This window comes from Rhea americana, unplaced genomic scaffold (assembly GCF_003343005.1).
Source record: "Rhea americana isolate MKP2758 unplaced genomic scaffold, rheAme1 scaffold_64, whole genome shotgun sequence".
NCBI lineage: Eukaryota > Metazoa > Chordata > Aves > Rheiformes > Rheidae > Rhea > Rhea americana.
The window spans coordinates 2227710-2237513 of NW_028186801.1; positions in this window are offsets into that span (position 1 = coordinate 2227710).

The window sequence follows — 9804 nt, forward strand, 5'->3', positions numbered from 1 at the left end:
TCTAAATAGGAACTCCTCATTTTTCAGTCTATTATGTGCAACAGTGATATTCTCCAGAGGGGTCACATAAGGTCTTCTGCTGTGTCAAGGGAGATAGATAAGCCAGTTTATTCCAGCTGTAGCTAGGGCCTCCAAAAACACATTCCTGTTTGACTGGAAATTCTCTCAGTTTCAGTAATCTAAAGCTTAAACTTCCAACAGATTGCAAGTGGAAAGAGAGAGAGATTTTCTCTGAATTGCCCCTGGAAATGCTTCTTTTTCTCCATGACTATATATGGAGTCTAAATGATAAAGATTGGCTATCTACTTAACTTAGATGCCTAATTGCACAGCTGTGAAACTGAGATCACGTCAGTCATTCTGAGAGTGCTATTTCAAACTTACCAGTCCCTGGCTGGGATTTGAATTGTTTTATTTCATTAATGTTTTATATTATTATAATTTAGCGATGAAGATCGTATACTTGTAAGTAATGATTATCAGCACGATATTTGTGCCTTTTGATTTAAGGCATTGCCAGAATTTCAGCTAATGAAATAATAACTCAGCACAGTTTGTGGTATTTCAGCTCCTACAGAAGCAGCATGTGGAGTGTGACAGTTATATTAAAAAGTGCCAAATGGTGTCATTATGTTAATTATTACCATACGTTACAAATAACCCCAACATTTTAAGTGCATATTTAAGATTATTTAGGCCAGTCTGTAGAACCATGGGAGTTGACCTTTGTTGGAACTTTGGTTGCATTAGTTAATAACATGTTTTTAAAGTACTAAAATCAAAACAAATCTGTTGAACCAGCAAATGGACACTTTTCATCTCAATCTTTCCCTCCAATTATAATTTACATGTATTCATTAGGAATAATTTGTCTTGCCCAGCAACTGTTCATCATCTACAGTGCCTTTACTGGAAAAGTGATTCTTCAGCACTGTTATTTAAAAAAGGCAATAATTAACAGTGGCCATCAGTATTTGTTGTTTGTGATTTTAAACAATCACTACCAAATGGGCTTATGCATCAGCTGGTTTATACCAGCATCATTCTTGGAGTCTGTGGGGTTATGCCAATTTAAAATTTATTCTAAGTTAAATCAGAATCTGGTCAACCGCCCAGCCATCCCTTATCCTCCCATTTATTTTTTTATTAGAAAAACAAATCCAAAGATATATGCTGTCTGGCGGAGTCTTGCCTGGTGCAGGACCAAAGAAAGACTGGCTCAGCTACCAGTGAAAGCTTTAACTTGTGCCCAGAAACAACAGCTCATTATTGTTCATTTTGGCATGAAAGACTCTTTGGGACACCATCTAGCAAGACTAGCTCTAGCATGGCTGAAGGTGTAGAGCCAGGAATGATCAACTTTTGGTGATCATGAGACATAGAAGAGCCTCAGTGCAAGCTAGGGCTCTCAAGTATGGAAAAAGTGAGACTAAGGGAGAGGACATGAGAGTCCCGTGAAGACGTGAGCAGCAAGGAGGGGTCGTTCAGGGATCACAGACATTATAGGAATGATGAGGCATCAGGGGAAACTGGCAGGGAGTAAGTACCTTTAGGGACTACTTCTGTTTGCAGTTAAAAATAGGCTATTAAATCTTGATATGGCCTGATTTTATGTTCTTTATTTTAACTTCCCCTTCAAAACTTTACTAGCAAATCCACTTTTGGCAGAAAAATAGGCAGAATTAGAATCTATCCCTCCATGTGGTTAAAAATACTAATGTTTAAACCATGAAGATCATAGGAGAGGGGGTAGATTCCCTCTGCTAGCCCATGCAAAGGCGTTGCTGCTGGGGAGTTAAATCTGAATGAAAAATATTAGCAGTCCCAGCATTTTGTCATTTTTTTCATGGTATGCAAATTTCCATGCTGAATTTATTTATATCCCCTTCATCACGAAAGAAATAAGGTATATATTATATCTTGGTTAGGAATTTATGAAAAACTTGGATATTTATGTGTGTAAATGGACTTGATGCTGTTCAGTATACATGCTGTTTGAATTTGAACGTACCTTTGTGTCCCCGAGTATGCAGTTAGCAATTCAGACAGGGAAGGGTCCACTTATTGCAGTGAGAGTGATATTTCTCCATCTTTTCCATTCTCCCATTCTTCCATTAGGTCTTTAAACACCTTGAAGTAAGCTTCTAGCTCATTGGGCATGTTTAACCACTTGTGCAATGTGCTGTACTGAGCTGAAGAATTCTGCTTCATTTGGTGTTGGAATTTTTACAACCCAGAATAAGCAGAACCTCTGTGTAACAGTACAATTTTCAATCTATCTCATGCTAAGAGCTCTTAAAAGGTACTACTTCCACTGCTTTCTTTTTCAGTCAGACACTTACAGTAATCACCRGTCATGAAGACAACGCAGAATTTCAGATGTTTACAACTTTTTTAACTAAACCAGCCGCGTTCAGTTAAGGCAAACTGTAGAGTAGCTCCTTCTGCTCCTAAAACAGGAGGGCGGTCCAGCTTAGTTGCATTACAGAGTGTCTGTATTGTCTTCTATAGGTAAAACAGAGTTTGTCTTGTTTTAGGCCTACTAGATAAGAGTCTGGTCTAGATCAGCAGGTATGTGGCTACACTGGAGTAAGGCTGGGTCTACACCCTGCTTTGGTGYACAGTCCCTCCCTTTGCCTACCTGGTCAGATACGTTATTCAGCTCTCTTCTCTTATCCCACTATTCTTTCCATGGTGCCTTGATGTCAGAGGGGATGTTTAATAGGGATAAAGACCTAGTTTTCCAGATCTGGGGATCAGAGGTCATGGAAAAGTTCTGGCCTTCACCAGAAGTCTGCAAAGTTAAAAAGCTGTCCTCAGTGTTTTTCAAAACTCAAGAGTTTATGGTTGTACTGTATACTCTATATTTCAAAGTCTAATCCCTGCATATCTGGGAAGGACTGAAATTAACCCAGTACCTTAAGGTAAACTTGCATGTATTCAAGCATTTGAATACAATATAAATTCTCAAAATGGTTGCTAGTAAAAGAACAGTATTTCAAATGAACAATAATAATAATGACAACAACAACAATAATATCTGGTGTGTTTTTATGTCTTCAAATTATAGGCATTTGTGTCATGTGTTTTATATGCCTCCGAACACTGACTGCTGCATACTGGTAGGTCTGTCACATCACCAGAAGCTTTTGTCTCACATTGCAGAGGATTCTTCTTTTCTCCTTTTTTCATAACTTACAGACTTGAACTTACAGAAGTTCAAGTCTCACTGCTCTTTTTGAGCTTGGCCAGAATCTAGCTGTAGCRGCAGACCTTTTCTGCGCAATCAAAAAAACCCCGTAAGCCAAGCACAGCACTGCTGTAGTCGTGTTAATAAGGTGCCACCTTCTGATTGCTTAGAGATGTGCATCCGACACTACTGGTTTTTACAGTTCTCTGAACAGACAAAACACTGGCTAAATGCTCTTGTTTGCTTGTCCAGAGAAATCCTGAGTCCAGAAATTCACAGGACTTTCAGTGACTGGAACATCTGGATTTGAATAGATCCTCTCTTTAGATACACAGTTGTGTATATGAATAAGATAAGAAGTAAGAACTAGATTAATTCTGAGTTATAGTAAGTATACTTTCAGGAGCTTTTAAGTTTCAGGGATATTTCCAAAATCCTGTATAAATTTATAATTTTGTGATTTTTACTGACTTATCCTAAGTTTGTGWTGGTTGAATATTTTCAATGTATGTTTACTTTCTGAATTTTTTTCATTCTGATGTCAAGATACGATGTTGATTGAATAATGAATCTGTAGGAGTGTCCTGTATTAAAGATGTCAAGATTTAGTTAGGTGATCATGAGGAGGAGTTCTTACTGGAGATCATCTCTTTCTCAAGAAGATGAAGGTATTACATTTTGTCATTACTATGGATAAGGATGTTTAATATGAAACTAGTTTCTACATCAAGCCTCTTATAGGCAAATTGACATGTTCGGAAAACTTTTGCCTTAGACTCTATAGGCATATGCAGGTCTTTAAAACAAGCCATGTCTAAGGCTTACCCAGAGCCAGTTACATGGTATTTATCATTTATTGATATGTGCTAGAAATTGGTAGATGCAATGGTGCACAGTGCATGGTGCTTAACCGTAAGTGTCAATAATACAAGACAAATGTGATGCAAGTGTAAGCATTATGCTGAGAAAATAAGTCAACTGCAAACAAACATCACACAAACTTTCAAAAATATACCTAGTGTTGCTTGTGAGAGTGCAGTATTCATGCTTTATTGCTTTCAAAGGCTGTCTTTTAAAAAAATCTTTAGAAGAAATTTGTTTTCTTTCCTCTTTCTCCTCCTACTAGGAAAAAAAAAAAAGGTTGTAACTATATATACTTCCTGAGGATTGCTCCCATATGGGACTATGACCAGGGGCAGGCTATGCGTCTGTCGGGGCTTTGGGGTAAGGCGGCTTCTTCACTCTGGGATGAAAACTGTGGAGGTCAGTGTCGTCAGGCCAGGCTGTAGGCCCCTTTTCAGTCTCTTCCTGCGTTCAGCAAGCAAACTACTGTCATCTCTTGCCATTCCCAGAGCCTCTCCTCCTCTTGGCTCTCCACAGGACTTGGGTTATGGTTTGTTGTTCTTGGCCATGTGAAGATTTTGGTGTGTGGCTCATAGGTTCATGAGGGCTGGTGAGCCCTGATAATACCCTCTCTCTTAATTTGTCGTTTCTGTAAATGTGCAAAATCAAATATGGAACAGCCCAGATGTTTTGTCCCAAGGTTATACCTTATGGTWTATATGTACATTTCACTAGCTCATTATTTGAGTTGATAGGCTCTTCTACAAAGTACAGTGCCATGGGCTAGTGTTCGTCCAAAGTGACATTTCTATATCTTCCAGTTTAACCTTTAGACTCTTTGTGCGCACGCCAGTCAAATGCAGGCTTACAAATACTCTCTCTATTTATAGTTCTCTGCGTTGTTGTCTGTCTGGTCTATAAACGGAGCACTCTTTGAGAAGCCCCAAAGCATTGGCAAATGGACACGGTCCGTCCTGTGGCTACAGGCATTGTCTGACACATTTTGTAAAAAATGTGGAACTGTCCTGCTGTTCTCCTTTAAGCACATACATCCATCACAATGGAAAGTAGTGTGTCCTTTGGATCTATATTCATCCTGAAGGCATTTATCACTGGAATTGCTATTCTTTCATTAAATCAACTATCCTCCAACCATCAGTTACATTTTGTCCCTTTTCTGTTAAACTTGGAAGTGCAATCAGATTTACAAATGGAATTATCAAATAGATCAAATTCTTCCAATTAAAACAATCATATGTGAATAATTGTTTCTAAAAGCAAGGAACTATGCATACTGCCCTATCAGTATCCCCTAACAGTACTCCCATCAGGGGTTTAAGCCCTCCTGTCACTCCAGAGTTGTAGGCAAATTCACTCTTACTTACACCTGTATAAATGCAGTGGAATTGGAGTAGTAAAAAGAAATATATACAGTTCTAAAAGCCATTTAGTCTTGCTTTCTGAGGAAGCTGGAGGGACCTAAGGGTGGAGAGGAGCTATTGGGAATGGGAATTACTGTACGCCAAACTAAAGCATTTGATAGTCAAGGCTTTCAGTAAAAGCTGAAGTTTTCAGCCCGTACAAAGGAAAATACTTTCTTCTTAGGAAAGCCTTTCTTGATAATTAGTCTAGTTCTTGTTTCAATAGCATGAATGAGAGAATTTCTTGTATGTCAAAACATATACTGTAAATCCTTCTTTCCACAGCTTGTCATTTTGACCACTCGACCTTTGTAGCCTGTCCACATCAATGGGGTGGATATGAAGGAGAAGAGATATGAAGGACACATTCAGTTAGCTGGGCCTACTTTATAATTTGTTCAGGTAGGCAATTGCATTTGGCTATACAAAGAAATGGTGTGATAGATTACAAGTACCACTTTGCTTCCCTAGAAAACAAAGAACAAAAAAGACCCTCTGCCATCACTCTGCTTTTGTAAGAGAGGAGTATGAAAGCCACTCTGTGAACATATTTAATGAATTATTACATCTCCTGGGGATCTATTTAATATCRGATCACTTCCTTCCCTTTTTAATCTAGTACATTAGCAGTTGCCTATTACACACATATCATTAGCAGTAGTTCTGCTGGCTGAGGAGTCAGGAAAGCTGCTAAGATACCAACACAAGGTGCTTATCATCAGATCTTATGTCCTGCATTTGGTGCAAAGACTKTAATTTAATCACCTCTGAATTGTACCTAAAAACGTATGTGCTTGTCAGGCTTCTGGGAAAGACAGGCTTTGTATCTGTGTAATAGTATGGGAAAGTAGAAGTTAAATCAGGAGTCTTGGTCAAATACTTTCTTAGTATGTATTGCTAATAAATACATTTAAAAGAAAGTGACCTTTTCTAGCTATATGTTTTACACATAGCTAATAGGTCACATGACAACTCTGTCTGACCAACACAAAAAAATCCTTTGGAAAAGGATTGAAAGAGCATTTGGAAAAGCAATGGGCCATTTCCATAAATTTTTCATTTATTCAAAAGCTATTTTGAATAGCATACACATGTATGTGAAGATTCCTCAAAATTTTTGAAAACGGAGTTGTTTAATTTGATTAATACTTAAGAAAAATGAATTTGTTTATAGTGACAGGTTCCATTAAAACACTGAAATTTTAAACAGGAAACAAATAGGCAACTTTTTTCCAATGAAATGCTACATATTTTTAACAACTTCCTAAATCTAACCCACTCAAATAATATGTACATCATTTTAATTAGAATTGGAGAATTGCTATTTAATGTTTTATTAAGTAGAAGCTTGTGTTGTTTCATACTGATAAAATTAGAAAGTGAATAATTAGTCTCAGCTCTAAATCACTCAGCACTCTGACACACTGTTAGCAGCGCAGCAGACCGTAATCACCTCTGAAAATAATCATTAAATCACCGTTTCATGAAAGGATCATTATTTAAGATTTCACCATGAATCTACAGTCATTTGTAAAGGCATTACATAGCTTAATAGCTATGTCTGGGATCATGCACACAATAGGTGCTCCACAAACCAYAGAAGTTGCAGGAAATGTTGAAACCCTGTGGTGGGGCTAGCACAGGCTCTGCCTGGGCTTTCTGAATGCTAGAAGGTCCCTTTTTTATTTGTATCACCATAGCATCAGCCTTGGTCCCCTGCTGACGTAGCTAGACGCTATGCAAACAGGGAACGAATGGACAGTTCCTATTCCAGCAAGATAAACCACATAAAATCTCCTCCATTTGTCACTTCTTTACTGTGGCCTCTAATAGAAATAGAGCTAGATGGGCTCTGTTTTATTATACGTTGGGAGTTTTTGTCYGTATAGCCATCATTTTTGCTTTAGCTACCTATTGTTCGATGCAGACACTGGATATTTTCATGAGTTACCATACTGTTACAGAGCTGTCTTTAAATATTTTAAAAGTTATCACAGCATACTCACGCAGTGACTGCTGATCAAGTTTGTGTCTTTGAAAGAATTACCCCCCCCCACACACACACAGTTTAAGAAGGCAGATACTACCCTCCCAGCTGAGAAGCAATATCAGTCTTGTCATGCCCACCATGAGGTTTGGTAACACCAGCTGGGTAAAATTAAGGTGCTTAGTTCAGGCTAATGTTCAGGTTGAGAGCAGTGACTTCTATAAAGGTGCTATCCCTGTTAGTGGCAGGCGTATGGGCTTACCTGAACTCGCTATCCTTGCCTAGGGTTTCMTTAAAAGCATTGCTGTGAGAAATTTCCGCAGATGAAACCAATACCCATTTCACTCCTCTTTTTCTGCAAGATGCAAAAGTAACCTTGGTTAAACAGTGAGACTACAGCTTTTTGCTGCATCTGCTGTCTGATTTAGCCCCAGGAAAATATTTTCTCAGTCTTGGGCTACTTTTTTTTTTTTTTTTTTTTTTTTTTCACTGAATTTGCTATGGGATTCAAGGCACCACCATGTTTAGGAGATTAAAAACTTGTCCTAATCCCATGACTGTTTTTGCTTGCTCTCCCGGCACTGACGGCAAGAGGAGCAGCCGATGGTTTTTGGGCCGCCTCGCTGCCTCGCGCCGGACCTCGCCGCGGGCTGCAGGTGGCAGCACAGGCACCGTTTGCGGAGCGGGCGGAAAGCCTTGGCGTGAAAAAGTGCTGATTCCCGTTATTTTGCTTTTTTTTCCTTTCTCGGTGGAACCTGGTGGTGAAAACACAGTTGAAATTTTAAATTGTGATCCTCTTTCAGAATTTGCGTCCTGAAAAGCAAGCTCTAGCCTTTTTACTGCTCTGCRTAGTAGTATCGCCGCTCCTTGTGAAAGCACAGGACTGGGACGGGATTCCTGGGTCCTAAAATCATCACGTCTGCAGTTCCAAGCGCAATGCCAAATACACCCTGCAAGTTGCAAAAAGTGTTGKTACTGCATTCTCTTAAAACAGCCAAGACTGATGAACTGTACCGACTAAATAGCACCGACCTCTAACTCCGGGGACAGGCCAGTCCCTTGTCAGGACAGTCATTTGTAAGCTTACAGGGTTAGTTAGTGTGCTTTTGACTTCCTGAGAAAGGCACCCTGCATAATATCTGGATGGCAGATTAATTATTGAAAACAAATGTCATATCTTTCTTGCTCCTGTTAGCATCAGAGTAAACACATTTATCTAGCTGTTTTTGAGCACACAAGAAGTGAAACGCATGTTTCATTAAAAACCAAGAAAGGTCCTTTTATCCACTTGGGAGGGGCAAGCAACTGGGTTCACAGTAGGGCTGCACAAGGAGAGCGGAGCAGAAGAAAAGCATTTGTTGAGGGGCAASAGCAGCGAAAAGTCTGCACTGACTAAAATACAGAGAAAACATGCTCTTTCCTYGGCAAATAACTTTAAAGCAGTCTTTACACAATGGAAATATTCAATTAACTGTAAGCATCATCCCTCTTAAGAGTCTGATTTCCATTTACTCTTTCCTTGTGTTCARCTGCTGCAAAATATCTTTTTGTACAGAGTCAATAGCATATATGTGAAATTTTCATAATTTCAAGGTCTTTTTTGAAGTAGTATTAAGTCAGACTCCATGTGAGTTGAAAATGTGGAGGCTAAATACAAGTAGTCTGGGTTATTTTTCCGGAAAGATACAATTTGCAGTCAAGTAGCACCTAAATCAGATTCATTAAATGAATCTGTGCTCTGTTCATTCTTTAAATGAATTAATGTGCTCTGTTTAACGTGATGTACCTTTGTCTACCTCTGTTTGGAAAACTGCTTTCTAAGGGCTGCTCATCTGAGCTGACCTCRTGCATGGTTATTGGCTTTTTTTGAGTTTCTAGCATCAGGGAGATCTGWATTGCTTCCTGCTCTTGAAGCTTTCCCTCTTGAAATCTTTCCATCTTGGATGYTCTCTCTCAGGATTGGTACTCAGAAAAGATCCAGAACCTAGACTCTGATGACTGACTTTACTACCAGACTTTATTATACCACAAGTCCTGCTGACCTTGCTAATTGGATTCTCTGAACCAGTATTGACAGGCTAAGCTTGTTTTTTACAGTATTTAGTGTGTACTATAGAAAGTATGTGTTAAATGAATGCAGAGTGGGGGATAAATGCTGTTCTTACTTTACCTCGGATAAGTCACCCTTTCCTAGGGTTCTTGAGGCTCTTTGTGGAACCACTTAACAGGACCCTTGCGGTTTCACCCAGGTATTTCCAGTGCCATTTAACCACTGWTGTGTTTCTGAATGTCTTGCTCCAAGTACGTGGAGCCTCGTCTAAAATTCTTGTGATGCATGTCTTAATTCAAAAACCTTCCCTTAG